The sequence below is a fragment of the Eschrichtius robustus genome, chromosome 3 (assembly GCF_028021215.1).
Source record: "Eschrichtius robustus isolate mEscRob2 chromosome 3, mEscRob2.pri, whole genome shotgun sequence".
NCBI classification, from domain to species: Eukaryota; Metazoa; Chordata; class Mammalia; order Artiodactyla; family Eschrichtiidae; genus Eschrichtius; species Eschrichtius robustus.
Window position 1 is genome coordinate 57,928,844 of NC_090826.1, and position 17,177 is coordinate 57,946,020.

The following is a 17,177-nucleotide window of genomic DNA, read 5'->3' on the forward strand; positions in this document are numbered from 1 at the left end:
TTTTAGAACTGAAAAATGAAATAATCAAAATTTTAAAATTCAATGGATGGGCTCAACAACAAAATGGAGGGGACAGAGGAAAGAATTAGTGAACTTGAAGAAAGAACAATAGAAATTACCTAATCTGAAAAACAGAAAGAAAATAATCTGAAAAAAACAAAAAAGAACCAAGGCTCAAAGGCCTGTGGGACTATAACAAGATATCTAACATTCATGTCATTGGGGAGAGCAGAAAGAGGATGAGACTGAAAAATGTACTTGAAGAAATAATAGCTGAAAATTTCCAAAATTTAGCAAAGAATAACATACAGAATCAAGAAACTCAGTGAATTCCAAAGAAGATCAACCTAAAGAAATCCACACCAAAACATCATACTCAAATTTCTCAAAACTGAAAACAAAGTAAACAAAAATATAGAAAGCATTAAGGAAGAAATGATGTCTTATATACGGAGAGAAATAATTTGAGTAACAGCAGATTTATCATCAGAAACTATGGAGGCCAGAAGGAAATGGCACACATTTTCTAAGTGATGAGAGAAAATAACTTTCAACCCAGAATTCTATATCCACTAAAAATATTTTATAGGAATAAAGGTGAAATTAAGATATTCTCAGATGAAGAAATACTAAGAGAATTTGTTGCCAGCAGATCTTCCTTAAGAATGGCTAAAGGAGAATGGCTAAACAAAAAGGAAATTATTTTAAAAAAGAATTTTGGAATATCAGAGAGAGTAAAAATATAGGTAAATACAATTTCCTTCTTCTCTTCAGTTTTCTTCATTATGTTTGATGGTTGATATAAAAATTATAACTAGCTGATACAGTTCTAATGTTCAAATACTCCATTTAAATATTTAGAGGAAATATTTAGGGCAAGTATATAAACAGGGGAGAGTGAAAAGATATAAAGGGGGGAAGATTTCTACTCTTAAACTGGTAAAATGTCAACACAAGTGGACTGCAATATGTAGAGCATCTGCTAAAAAAGCTCCACAAAGAGATAAACTCAGAAATACCACAGATACATCAGAATGGAATTGTGAAAAAGAAAATGAGTTACCAACAGGAAGACTGAAAGTGGGGGAATGGAAAAAGGTATTCCATTCAAATGGAAATAAAAAGAAAGCTGGACTAACTATACTTATATCAGACAAAATAGACTTCAAAGATTATTACAAGATACAGAGAAAGGCATAATATAATGATAAAGGGATCATCCCAACAAAAAGGAAAACACTTGTAAATATATATACACTCAACATAAGAATATTTAACTATATAAAGCTAATACAAATAGACATAAAGGGAAAGATTTTATAATAATTTAACAAGAATTATTATAATTGTAGAATAATATAACAATAATACATAACTGTATAATAATAGAAAGGGACGTTAACACCCCACTTACATCAATGGACAGATCATCCAGACAGATAATCAAAAGGAAACATTTGGCTTATACAACACATCAGATCAGATTGTTTAATAGGCACACAAAACATTCATCCAAAAAACAGCAGGATACACATTCTTTTCAAGTGCACATTGAATATTCTCCAGGGTAGATCATACGTTAGTCCACGTACAGGTTTCAGTAAATTTAAGAAGACTGAAATCATATAAAGCATCTTTTCTGGCCACAAAGGTATGAGACAAGAAGTCAACTACAAGAAAAACCTGGAAACACAAACATGTGGAGTCTAAACAACATGCTACAAAAAAACCAGTGAGTTACTGAAGAAATCAAAGAGAAAATCAAAAATACCTTGAGATATGAAAGTGGAAATACAACATTACAAAATCTATGGGATGCAACGAAAGCAGTTCTCAGAGGAAAGTTTATAGTGATACAAGTCTACCTCAGGAAACAAGAAAAATCTCAAACAATTTAAAATTACACCTAAAGGAACTAGAGAAAGAAGAACCAACACCCTCACACACAGTTACTAAAAGGAAGGAAATAATAAAGATCAGAGCAGAAATAAATGATATAGACACTAAAAAACAATAGAAAAAAAATCAATGAAACTAAGAGCTGGTTCTTTGAAAAAATAAACAAAATTGATAAACCTTTAGCCAGACTTTTCAAGAAGGAAAGAGGGCTCAAATAAATAAAATCAGAAATGAAAGAGGAAAAGTTACAACCAACACTACAGAAATATAAAGTATTATCAGAGATTATTAGGAACAATTACATGCAAACAAATTGGACAGCCAATTTGTTGTTTAGAAGAAATGGATAAAGTCCTATAAATACACAACCTACAAAGACTGATCATAATAAAATAGAAAACCTGAACAAACAGATGACTAGTAAGGAGCTTCACTAATTAAAAACCTCCCAACAAACCAAAGTCCAGGACCAGACAGCTTTACTGGTGAATTCTACCAAATATTTAAAGAAGGATTATTACCTATTCTTCTCAAATTATTCCAAAAGAGTGAAGAGGGAACACGACCAAATTCATTCTATAAGGCCAGCATAGATACAAAAATCAAAGACAGTAAAAACAAAAAGAAACCAACAGGTCAATATCCCAGATAAACATAGATGCAAAAATCCTCAACAAAATATCAACAAACAAAATACAACAATACATTAAAAGGATCATACACCATAATCAAGTGGGATTTATCCCAGGCATGCAAAGATGGCTCAGTATCTGCAACTCAATCAACATGATACACCACATTAACACAACAAAGGATAAAAATCATATGATCATTTCAATAAATGCAGAAAAAAGTTTTGATAAAAGTTAACATCAGTTTATGATAAAAACTGTCAACAAAGTGCTAATAGAGGAAACACACTTCAACATAATAAAAGCCATATATGACAAACCCACAGCTAATATCATACTCAACAGTGAAAAGCTGAAAGCATTGCCTTTAAGATCAGGAAAAAGACAAAGATGCCCACTCTTCCCTCTATTATTTAACATAGTATTAGAGAGATCTTCAAGTTGGCAGAGGAGTAAGATGTGGAGATTCCCTTCCTCCCCACAAATACTTCAGAAATATATCTACATGTGGAACAACTCCTAAAGAACACCTACTGAATGCTGGCAGAAGACCTCAGACTTCCCAAAAGGCAAAAAACTCCCCATGTACCTGGGTAGGGCAAAAGAAAAAAGAAAAAACAGAGACAAAAGAATAGGAACAGTACCTGCACATCTGGGAGGGAGCTGTGAAGGAGGAAAAGTCTCCACACACTATGAAGCCCCTTCACTGTGGAGACAGGGGGTGGCCGTGGGGAAGCTTTGGAGCCACGGAGGACAGCACAGCAACAGGGGTGAGGAGGGCAAAGCACAGAGATTCCTGCACAGAGGATCAGTGCCGACCAGCACTCACCAGCCCAAGAAGCTTGTCTGCTCACCCGCCGGGGTGAGTGGGGACTGGGAGCTGAGGCTTCGGCTTTGGCTTCGGAGGTCAGACCCCAGGGAAAGGAATGGGGTTGGCTGCGTGGACACAGCCTGAAGGGGCTAGTGCACCACAGCTAGCCAGGAGGGAGTCCGGGAAAACGTCTGGAACTGCCTAAGAGGCAAGAGACCATTGTTTCAGGGTGTACGAGGAGAGGTGATTCAGAGCACCGCCTAAACGAGCTCCAGAGACAGGCACAAGCTGTGGCTATCAGCGCGGACTCCAGAGATGGGTGTGAGACTCTAAGGCTGCTTCTGCAGCCACCAAGAAGCCTGTGTGCAAGCACAGGTCACTATCCACACCTCCCCTCCCGGGAGCCTGTGCACCCCGCCACTGCCAGGGCCTCATGATCCAGGGACAACTTTCCCAGGAGAACACACGGCGCACCTCAGGCTGTTGCAACGTCATGCCAGCCCCTGCCACTGCAGGCTCACCCTGCATTCCATACCCCTCCCTCCCCTCGGCCTGAGTGAGCCAGAGCCCCCTAATCAGCTGCTTCTTTAACCCCATCCTGACTGAGAGAAGAAAAGATGCCCTCAGGCGACCTACATGCAGAGGTGGGGACAATTCCAAAACTGAACCCCAGGAGCTGTGCGAACAAAGAAGAGAAAGGGAAATCTCTCCCAGCAGCTTCAGGAGCAGCGGATTAAATCTCCACAATCAACTTGATGTACCCTGCATCTCTGGAATACCTGAAGAGACAATGAATCATCCCAAAATTGAGGCAGTGGACTTTGGGAGCAACTGTAGACTTGGGGTTTGCTTTCTGCATCAATTTGTTTCTGATTTTATGTTTATCTTAATTTAGTATTTAGAGTTTATTATCATTGGTAGATTTGTTTATTGATTTGGTTGCTCTCTTCTTTTTTTGTTTTTTTCATACATAGATATATAGATTCTTTTTCCTTTTTCTCTTTTTGTGAGTGGGTATGTGTATGCTTCTTTGTGTGATTTTGTCTGTATAGCTTTCCTTTTACCATTTGTCCTACGGTTCTGTCTGTCCGTTTTCTGTTTGTTTGTTTGTTTGTTTGTTTAGTAAAGTTTTTAGTGCTATTTATCATTGGTAGATTTGTTTTTTGCTTTGGTTGCTCTCTTCTTTCTTTCTTTTTTTCTTCTTTTTTATATTACTTTCTAAATTTTTTTTATTTTTAATAATTAAAAATTTTATTTTAATAACTTTTATTTTATTTTTTCTTTCTTTCTTTCCTTTTTTCTCCCTTTTCTTCTGAGCCATGTGGCTGACAGGGTCTTGGTGCTCCGTCCAGGAGTGAGGCCTGTACCTCTGAGGTGGGAGAGCCGAGTTCAGGACACTGGTCCACAGGAGACCTCTCAGCTCCACATAATATCGAATAGCGAAAGCTCTCCCAGAGATCTGCAACTCAACGTTAAGACCCAGCTCCACTCAACAGCCAGCAAGCTACAGTGCTGTACACACTATGCCAAACAACTAGCAAGACAAGAACACAACCCCACCCATTAGCAGAGAGGCTGCCTAAAATCATAATAAGGTCACAGACATCCCAAAACACACCAGCGGTCATGATCCTGCCCACCAGAAAGACAAGATCCAGCCTCATCCACCAGAACACAGGCACCAGTCCCCTCCACCAGGAAGCCTACACAACCCACTGAACCAACCTTACCCACTGGGGGCAGACACCAAAAACAATGGGAAATACGAACTTGCAGCCTGCAAAAAGGAGACCCTAAACACACTAAGTTAAGTAAAATGAGAAGACAGAGAAACACACAGCAGATGAAGGAGCAAGATAAAAACCCACCAGACCAAACAAATGAAGAAGAAATAGGCAGTCTACCTGAAAACGAATTCAGAGTAATGACAGTAAAGATGATCCAAAATCTGGGAAATAGAATGGAGAAAATACAAGAAATGTTTAACAAGGGCCTAGAAGAACTACAGAGCAAACAATGATGAACAAAACAATAAATGAAATTAAAAATTCTCTAGAAGGAAGCAATAGCAGAATAACTGAGGCAGAAGAACGGATAAGTGACCTGGAAGATAAAATAGTGGAAATAACTACTGCAGAGCAGAATAAAGGAAAAAGAAAGAAAAGAATTGAGAACAGTCTCAGAGACCTCTGGGACAACACTAAATGCACCAACATTAAAATTATAGGGGTCCCAGATTAAGAAGAGAAAAAGAAAGGATCTGAGAAAATATTTGAAGAGATTATAGTTAAAATCTCTAATATGGGAAAGGAAATAGTCAATCAAGTCCAGGAAGCACAGAGAGTCCCATACAGGATAAATCCAAGGAAAAACACGCCAAGACACAAATTAATCAAGCTTTCAAAAATTAAATACAAAGAAAAAATATTAAAGGCAGCAAGGGAAAAACAACAAATAACATACAAGGGAATCCCCATAAGGTTAAAAGCTGATCTTTCAGCAGAAACTCTGCAAGACAGAAGGGAATGGCAGGACATATATAAAGTGATGAAACAGAAAAAACCTACACCCAAGATTACTCTACTCAGCAAGGATCTCATTACCATTTGATGGAGAAATTAAAACCTTTACAGACAAGCAAACGCTAAGAGAATTCAGCACCACCAAACCAGCTTTACAACAGATGCTAAAGGAACTTCTCTAGGCAGTAAACACAAGAGAAGGAAAAGACTTACAATAACAAACCCAAAACAATTAAGAAAATGGTAATAGGAACATACAGATTGATAACTACCTTAAATGAAAACAGATTAAATGCTCCAACCAAAAAATATAGGCTGGCTGAATGGATACAAAAACAAGACTCATATATATGTTGTTTACAAGAGACCCACTTCAGACCTAGGGACACATACAGACTGAGAGTGAGGGAATGGAAAAAGATATTCCATGCAAATGGAAATCAAAAGAAAGTTAGAGTAGCAATTCTCATATCAGACAAAATAGACTTCAAAATAAAGACTACTACAAGAGACAAAGAAGGACACTACATAATGATCAAGGGATCAATCCAAGAAGAAGATAAAACAATTGTAAATATTTATGTACCAAACATAGGAGCACCTCAATACATAAGGCAAATGCTAACAGCCATATTAGGGGAAATCGACGGTAACACAATCATAGTAGGGGACTTTAACACCCCACTTTCACGAATGGACAGATCATCCAAAATGAAAATAAAAAAGGAAACACACGCTTTAAATGATATGTTAAACAAGATGGACTTAATTGATATTTATAGGACATTCTATGCAAAGAAAACAGAATACACTTTCTTCTCAAGTGCTAATTCTACAGGATAGATCATATCTTGGGACACAAATCAAGCCTTGGTAAATTTAAGAAAATTGAAATCGTATCAATCATCTTTTCTGACCACAGAGCTATGAGACTGGATATCAATTACAGGAAAAAAATCTGTAAAAAATACAAAAACATGGAGGCTAAACAATACACTATTAAATAACCAAGAGATCACTGAAAAAATTAAAGAGGAAATCAAAAAATACCTAGAAACAAATGACAATGAAAACACGACAACCCAAAACCTATGGGATGCAGCAAAAGCAGTTCTACGAGGGAAGTTTATAGCAGTACAATCTTACCTCAAGAAACAAGAAACACCTCAAATAAACAACCTAAACTTACACCTAAAGCAATTAGAAAGAAGAACAAAAAACCCCAAAGTTAGCAGAAGAAAAGAAATCATAAAGAAAAAATCAGAAATAAATGAAAAAGAAATGAAGGAAACAATAGCACAGATCAATGAAACTAAAAGCTGGTTCCTTGAGAAGATAAACAAGGTTGATAAACCATTAGCCAGACTCATCAAGAAAAAAAGGGAGAAGACCGAAATAAATAGAAATAGAAATTAAAAAGGAGAAGTAACAACTGACACTGCAGAAACACAAAGGATCATGAGAGATTGCTACAAGCAACTATATGCCAATAAAATGGACAACCTGGAAGAAATGGACAAATTCTTAGAAAAGCATCACCTTTGCAGAATGAACCAGGAAGGAATAGAAAATATAAACAGATCAATCACAAGCACTGAAATTGAGACTTTGATTAAAAACCTTCCAACAAACAAAAGCCCAGGACAAGATGGCTTCACGGGAGAATTCTATCAAACATTTAGAGAAGAGCTAAAACCTATCCTTCTCAAACTCTTCCAAAGTATAGCAGAGGGAGGAACACACCCAAACTCATTGTACGAGGCCACCATCACCCTGATAGCAAAACCAGACAAAGATGTCACAAAGAAAGAAAACTACAGGCCAATATCACTGATGCAAAAATCCTCCATAAAATACTAGCAAACGGAATCCAACAGCACATTAAAAGGATCATACACCATGATCAAGTGGGGTTTATCCCAGGAATGCAAGGATTCTTCAATATATGCAAATCAATCAACGTGATACACCATATTAACAAATTAAAGGAGAAAAATCATATGATCATCTCAATAGATGCAGAGAAAGCTGTCGACAAAATTCAACACCCATTTATGATAAAAACCCTCCAGAAAGTAGGCGTAGATGGAACTTACCTCAACATAATAAAGGCCACGTATGACAAACCCACAGCCAACATCGTCCTCAATGGTGAAAAACTGAAACCATTTCCACTAGGATCAGGAACAAGACAAGGTTGCCCACTCTCACCACTATTATTCAACACAATTTTGGAAGTTTTAGCCACAGCAATCAGAGAAGGAAAAGAAATAAAAGAATCCAAATTGGAAAACAAGAAGTAAAGTGGTCACTGTTTGCAGATGACATGATACTATACATAGAGAATCCTAAAGACTCTACCAGAAAACTACTAGAGCTAATCAATGAATTTGGTAAAGTAGCAGGATACCAAATTAATGCACAGAAATCTCTTGCATTCCTATACACTAATGATGAAAAATCTGAAAGAGAAATCAAGGAAATACTCCCATTTACCATTGCAACAAAAAGAATAAAATACCTAGGAATAAACCTACCTAAGGAGACAAAAGACCTGTATGCAGAAAACTATAAGACACTGAAGAAAGAAATTAAAGATGATACAAACAGATGGAGAGATATACCATGTTCCTGAATTGGAAGAATCAGCATTGTGAAAATGACTATCCTACCCAAAGCAATCTACAGATTCAATGCAATCCCTATCAAACTACCAATGGAATTTTTCACAGAACTGGAACAAAAAATTTCACAATTTGTATGGAAACACAAAAGACCCCGAACAGCCAAAGCAATCTTGAGAAAGAAAAACGGAGCTGGAGGAATCAGGCTCCCGGACGTCAGACTATACTACAAAGATGCACTAATCAAGACAGTATGGTACTGGCACAAAAGCAGAAATATAGATCAATGGAACAGGACAGAAAGCCCAGAAATAAACCCACACACATATGGTCACCTTATTTTTGATAAAAGAGGTAAGAATATACAATGGAGAAAAGACAGCCTCTTCAATATGTGGTGCTGGGAAAACTGGACAGCTACATGTAAAATAATGAAATTAGAACACTCCCTAACACTATACACAAAAATAAACTCAAAATGGATTAAAGACCTAAATGTGAGGCCAGACACTATCAAACTCTTAGAGGAAAACATAGGCAGAACACTCCATGACATAAATCACAGCAAGGTCCTTTTGACCCACCTCCTAGAGAAATGGAAATAAAAACAAAAATAAACAAATGGGACCTAATGAAACTTAAAAGCTTTTGCACAGCAAAGGAAACCATAAACAAGACAAAAAGATAACCCTCAAAATGGGAGAAAATATTTGCAAATGAAGCAACTGACAAAGGATTAATCTCCAAAATTTACAAGCAGCACACGGAGCTCAATATCAAAAAAACAAACAACCCAATCCAAACATGGGTGGAAGACCTAAATAGACATTTCTCCAAAGAAGATATACAGATTGCCAACAAACACATGAAAGTATGCTCAATATCACTAATCATTAGAGAAATGCAAATCAAAACTACAATGAGGTATCACCTGACACCAGTCAGAATGGCCATCATCAAAAAATCTACAAACTGTAAATGCTGGAGAGGGTGTGAAGAAAAGGGAACCTTCTTGCACTGTTGGTGGGAATGTAAATTGGTACAGCCACTACAGAGAACAGTATGGAGCTTCTTAAAAAACTAAAAATAGAACTACCATATGACCCAGCAATCCCACTACTGGGCATATACCCTGAGAAAACCATAATTCAAAAAGAGTCATGTACCACAATGTTCATTGCAGCTCTATTTACAATAGCCAGGACATGGAAGCAACCTAAGTGTCCATCGACAGATGAATGTATAAAGATGATGTGGCCCATAAATACAATGGAATATTACTCAGCCATAAAAAGACGAAATTGAGTTATTTGTAGTGATGTGGATGGACCTAGAGTCTGTCATACAGAGTGAAGTAAGTCAGAAAGAGAAAAACAAATACCATATTACATATATATGGAATATATATGGAATCTAAAAAAAAAGAGTTATGAAGAACCTAGGGGCAGGATAGGAATAAAGACGCAGACGAAGAGAATGGACTTGAGGACACAGGCAGTGGGAAGGGTAAGCTGGGATGAAATGAGAGAGTGGCATGGACATATATACACTACCAAATGTAAAATAGATAGCTAGTGGGAAGCAGCCGCATTGCACAGGGAGATCAGCTCCATGCTTTGTGACCACCTAGAGGTGTGGGATAGGGAGGATGGGAGGGAGATGCAAGAGGGAGGAGATACGGGGATATATGTATATGTATAGCTGATTCACTGTGTTATAAAGCAGAAACTAACACATCATTGTAAAGCAATTATACTCCAATAAAGATGTTAAAAAAACAACAACAACAAAGTCAATAGTATTGAAAGTCATAGCCACAGCAATTTGACAAGAAAAAGAAATAAAAAGCATTTAAATTGGAAAGAAAAAAGTAAAACTGTCACTGTTTACAGATGACCTGATATTATATACAGAAAATCCTGAAGACTCCACCTAAAATGTATTAGAACTAATAAGTGAATTCAGTAGAGTTCCAGTATAAAAATTAATGTAGGGACTTCCCTGGTGGCACAGGGGTCAAGAATCCACCTGCCAAGGGAAGGGACATGGGTTCAAGCCCTCATCCAGGAAGATCCCACATGCTGCAGAGCAACTAAATCCGTGTGCCACAACTACTGAGCCTGCGTGCCACAACTGCTGAAGTCTGCGTGCCTGGAGCCCATGCTCCTCAACAAGAGAAGCCATCGCAATGAGAAGCCCGCATATCGCAATGAGAAGCCCGTGTACCACAACAAAGAGTAGCCCCTGCTCACCACAACTAGAGAAAGCCCCTGCATAGCCATGAAGACCCAACACAGCCAAAAATAAATAAATAAATAATAAAAAATTAATGTACAGAAATCTGTTGTATTTCTATTCACTAATAACAATCTATCAGAGGGAAATTAAGAAAACAATTCCATTTACAACTGTATCCAAAAGAATAAAATACCTAGAAATAACTTTAACAAAAGAGGTAAAAGAACTATATTCTGAAAACTGTAAGACATTGATTAAAGAAATTGAAGTCAAGGCAAATTAATGGATAGATATACCTTGCACATGGGTTGAAAGAATTAATACTGTTAAAATGTCTGTACAACCCAAGGCAATCTCCACATTCAGTGCAATCTCTATCAAAATTGCAATGACATGATTCACAGAACTAGAACAAATAATTCTAAATTTTGTATGGAAACACAAAAGACCCCAGAGAGCCAAAGCAATCTTGAGAAAGAAGAACAAAGCTGGAGGTATCATGCACCCTGATTTCAAGCTATATTCCAAAGCTAAAGAAATCAAAATAGTATGGTACTGGCATAAAAAACAGACACAATAGATCAATAGAACAGAATAGAGAGTCTAGACATATACCCACACTTATATGATCAATTAATCTATGACAAGGGAGACAAGAATATACAATGAGGAAAAGTCAGTCTCTTCAATAAATGGTGTTAGAAAAACCAGAAAGCTATACGCAAAAGACTGAAACTGCTCTCCTTTCTTAAACCATATACAAAATAAACTCAAAACGGATTAAAGACCTGAATGTAAAACCTGAAACCATAAAACTCCTAGAAGAAAACACAGACAGTAAACTCTTTGACATAAGTCTTAGTAATACATTTTTGGATCTGTCACCTCAGGCAAGGGCAGCAAAAGCAAAAATAAACAAATGGGACTACATCAATTTCAAAAGCTTTTGCACAGAAAAGCACACTATCAACAAAATGAAAAGGCAATCTACCGAACAAGAGAAGGCATTTACAAATCATGTATCTGATAAGGGGTTAATATCAAAATATATAAAGAACACATACATCTCAATATCAAAAAACCAAATAATCAGATTAGAAAATGGGCAGAGGACCTAAGTAGATATTTTCCCAAAGAAGACATACAGATGGCCAACAGACACATGAAAAGATGCTCAACATCACTAATGATCAGGGAAATGCAAATCAAAACAACAATGAGATATCACTTCAAACCTATCAGAATGGCTAACATCAAAAAGACAGTAATGACTTCCCTGGTGGTACAGTGGTTAAGAATCCACCTGCCAATGCAGGGGACACGGGTTTGATCCCTTGTCCAGGAGGATCCCATGTTCCGCGGAGCAACTAAGCCCCTGAGCCACAACCACTGAGCCCACGTGCTGCAACTGCTGAAGCCCATGCACCTAGAGCCCGTGCTCCACAACAAGACAGGCCACAACAAAGAAAAGCCCGTTCACCGCAACGAAGAGTAGCTCCCGCTCGCTGGAAATAGAGAAAGCCCTCACATAGCAACGAAGACCCAACGCAGCCAAAAAAAAGAAAAAAAGAAAAAAGAAAAGACAATAAGTAACAAGTGTCAGCAAGGATGTAGAGAAAAAAGAACCCTCTTGCACTGTTGCTGGGAATGTAAATTGGTACAGCCACTATGCAAAACAGTATGAAGATTCCTCAAAAAACTAAAAATAGAATTACCATATGATCCAACAATTCCACTGCTTGGTATATATCTGAAGAAAATGAAAACATTAATTTGAAAAGATACATGCACTCCAATATTCATAGCAGCATTATTTGCAATAGCAAAGATATGGAAACAACCTAAGTGTTCATTGATAGATAAATGGATAAAGAAGATATGGTATATATATAATGGAATAATACCAAACCATAGAAAAGAATGAAATCTTGCCACTTGCAACAACATGGATGAATATAGAGGGCATTTCCCTAAGTGAAATAAGTCAGATAAAGACAAATATTATATGATTTCACTTACATGTAGAATCAAAAAACCAAAATAAATAAACAACAAAAACCAGAAACAGACATAGATACAGAGAACAAACAGGTGGTTGCAGAGGAAATGAGTGTGGGTGGTTGGGTGAAACAGGTAAAAGGGATTAAGAGGTACAAACTTCCAGTTATAAAATAAGTCACAAGGAAGTAATATACAGCATAAGGAATATAGCTTATAATACTGTAATAACTTTGTATGATGACAGATGGTTACTGAACATATCCTGGTGATTATTTCAAAATGTATTTAAATGTTGAATCAGTATGTTGTAAAACAGAACCTAATATAATATTGTATCCATTATATGTCAAAAAATTTTAAAAAGAATAGCTAAAAATCCAAAAAAAGTAACAATATCAAATATTGCCAAGAATGAGAGCAACAGGAATACTCATTCATTGCTTGTGGCAATGCAAAATGGTACAACCACTTTTGAAGACAGTTTCATAGTTTCTTAAGAAGCTAAGCATACTCTCACTATATGATAAAGCAATCATACTCCTAGGTATTTACCCAAATGAGTTGAAAACTTATATCCACACAAAAAGCCAACACATGAATGTTTATAGCTGCTTTATTTATAATCACCAAAAACTAGAAGCAACCAAAATATCTTTCAATAAAGTAATAGATAAACAAACAGTGGTACATCCATATAATGTAATATTATTCAGTGATAAAAATAAATGAGCTGTCATGATAAGACATAGAGAAATCCTAAATGAATATTGTTTAGTGAAAGGAGCCAGTCTGAAAAGGCTGTATATTATACAATTCCAACTATATGATATTTTGGAAAAGGCAAAAATACAGAGACAATAAAAAGATCAGTGGTGGCCAGGGGTATAGGGAAGGAGGAATGATAGAATAGGTGGAGCACAGGAGAAATTTAGGTCAGTGAAATTATTCCATGTAAAACTGTAATAGTGGAAATATGTCATTATGCATTTGTCAAAACTCATAGAACAGTACAGCACAAGGATTAAACTGTAATGTAAACTATGAATAATAATATATTAATATGGGTTCATGAATTGTAACAAATGTACTACATTAATGTAAGATGTTCAAAATAGGGGAAATTGTGTGTGGAGTTGGGACAAAGATGGAGTTATATGAATCTCTCAGTACTATCTGCTCAACTTTTCTATAAACCTTTGCTTAAAATGCCTACTCATTTTTTAAAATCTAAAACCCTACTGCAAAAGAAAAAAAAAGCCCTTAAGAGAAAATAATTTTTCTCTGTGAACTGAGCTATGGCCTTATACACTTTCAAAAATGAAAACTATGGGCCTCTTTTTCCCTTGAATATGATAATAGAGGTTAAAATATAACCCATACATTCAAAGTTTAAATGGAATAGAAATACTTCTTAAAGCAATATGGATCATATTTAACGTTTTTCTCTTTGTGTTTACATTACAAAATCTCAGAGTCAAAGGGGACCTTAGAGGTGACCTAGTCCTAGTTTTTATCCGAATTACTTTAATTCTCAATAAATCTGATCATTTGGCTCTGTTGCATACATTTTTCTATGTTTTATTTTCTCCCTTTTCCTAGTTCTGGGGTCTCCTGTTCCACTAACTGGCCATAATAATAAAATAAAATTTATTTTCACTTTGTATTGTAGTTATTGAATATAATTATATTATCCCTTTTTGCTTTTAAAAGCACACCCATACACACATGAAATAAAAGACCCACAATTTGAGACATTTTCCTTGTAGGACCTTCCACTAACACTTTTTTGTGGCTCAATGGCTTCAATGGGGGTGGGATAATATATTTTGAAGTCCCATGTAATTTTTAGTCTAAGATTGATTTTTTCCTAGCAATTTTTGGAATCTTCTAAAAGCAAACCCACTGTATGGACATTAATACTTAAACAACAAAAAATAATGTTTCCTTAGTGGTTACTAATGATTCATTCTTCCCCTTCACTTTCCTCTGGGAAAATGAACTGGTGTTCATTATAAATAACTTTCAGCAAAATATGGATATAGTCTACATACCGTAAATATCATTTAAAAAAAACCAAAAGGATATAGGTAACACATCTAAAGTTTAGACATTTTTAACATTAAAGTTGAGAAACAGTGATAGAGCAAGTTATAAGGTGATAAGTTCCATGAATCTGTATCTCTGAAGGGTATGTAGTCATTATAAATAAGGTAATTGTTTTCTGAATATTACCAATTCTTTTTAAACTTGGCTTTTCAAAATATTTAATGATTTACTATTTTTAAACATTACATTTGTCTTTGGGTCAAAATTAGTGAGAGTAGAAATATTTGAGTTCAATTTATGAAAATTTACCAAAACTTTACAAAACGTTGCCAGGGTATAGTTAGTCTGAAGTAAAGACCATCCCTTAAATGTAGTAATATCATTCTAGAAGAAAAAGACTCAGAAGTTCAGAATCTGGAGAGAAAAATTATATAATCACAAAATAATCAGAAGTGGAACTTAACAAACTTCTTATAACTGAACTTTGTAAAAGTTCTTTCATAGCAGTATATCTGGAGAATTACAATTTTGTGTTGGTTTTAATTATAACATTTAATCTTAAAACTTAACATACTAAAAGCTAAATTTGTAATGCAGGATTTCCAAGCCTTGGTAGTATTGACATTTTGGCCAGATAATTTTTTTTGTTGTGGGGCTGTTTGGTGAATTGATGAAATTTTAGCAGTATCCTTGGCATCTACCCAAAATGTCACCATAGTCATGACAACCAAAAATGTCTCCAGATATTGCCAAGTGTCCCCTAGGAAAGGTAAAATTGTCCCCAATTAAAAGCCATTGTTGTTAATGTATCTCCATTTTATGTTGTCACAGAGCTTGCATATTTTCTTTTTCTTACAAGTTATCTAACATATAGAAAGAGAAAGAGAAAACTGTGGAACCTACATGTACGAAAAAGAGTTTAAGAGCAAGTAAAGAAGCGACAGAGAAAGATACAATCTTTGAAACTCTTGACAGGTATCCAAGAAAAAATAAAAATTTCAGTTCAAAGTCCAAGACCATGTGAAAGAGTAACAATGCTATTTCTAAGCAAAAGTTGTATTTTTCATGTTCCACCAGAAAGAAAATATTGTAACTGCTACAAAAGAATTTATTAAAAATGTCACGCGAAAACATCATTCCAAAAAATCTCAAATAACAAGACACTAATAAAAGAAATTTTAAAAGATACAAATAAATGGAAAGGTAGTCCATGCTCATGGATTGGAAGAATTAACACTGTTAAAATGTTCATGTGACCCAAAGCAGTCTACAGATTCAATGCAATCCCTATCAAAATTCCAATGGCGGGTTTCACGGAACTAGAACAAATAATTCAGAAATTTGTGTGGAACCACAAAAGACAGTGAATAGTCTAAGCAATCTTGAGAAAGAAGAACTAAGCTGGAGGTACACACTCCCTAATTTCAAACTATACTACAAAGCACTAGTAATCAGAACAGCATGGTATTGACATAAAAACAGACACATAGATCAATGGAACAGAATAGAGAGCACAGAAGTAAACACACACATATATTGTCAATTATTTATGACAAAGGAGCCAAGAATATACAATGGAGAAAGGACAGTCTCTTCAATAAATGGTGTGGGGAGAACTAGACAGCCACAAGCAAAAGAATGATACTAGATTACTATTTTACACTGAATGTAAAAATTAACTCAAAATGGATTAAAGACTTGAAACATAGACCTGAAACCATAAATCTCCTAGAAGAAAACATAGACAGTAAGCTTCTTGACATTGGTCTTGGCATTGATTTTTTAGATCTGACTCCAAAGCAAAAGCAACCAAAGCAAAAATAAACAAGTGGGACTACATCAAACTAAAAAGCTTCTGCACAGCAAAGGAAACTATCAACGAAATGAAAAGACAACCTACTGAATAGGAGAAAATATTTGCAAACCATATATCTGATAAGGGATTAATCCAAAATATATAAAGAACTCAATAGCAAAAAAAAAAAAAAAGTCTGATTAAAAATGGACAGATAAGCAAAACAGACAATTTTTCCAAATGGTACATGAGATGTTCAACATCACTAATTACCAGGGAAATGCAGGGTATTCTGTTAAGTGAAATAAGTCAGAGAGAGGAAGACAAATACCATATGATTTCACTCATATGTGGAATGTAAAGAACAAAACAAAAACAAAACTCATAAATGCAGAGAACAGATTCATGGTTGTTAGAGGTGAAGGAGGTTGGGGGGTAGGTGAAATGGGTAAAGGGGGTGGGTTAATTATAGGGTGACAGATAGTAACTAGACATTGTGGTGATCACTTTGTAGTGTATACAAACATTGAATTATTATGTTGTACACTTGAAACTAATATAATGTTATATACCAATTTTACCCCAATTTTAAAAAAACTGAAATAAATG

General features: G+C 35.7%; 1 protein-coding gene across 1 annotated transcript in view; it reads right to left on the minus strand.

Annotated features, from left to right (window-relative positions):
• Positions 1 to 17,177, minus strand: part of DNAI4 (dynein axonemal intermediate chain 4) — a 123,861-nt gene that overhangs the window by 52,483 nt on the left and 54,201 nt on the right.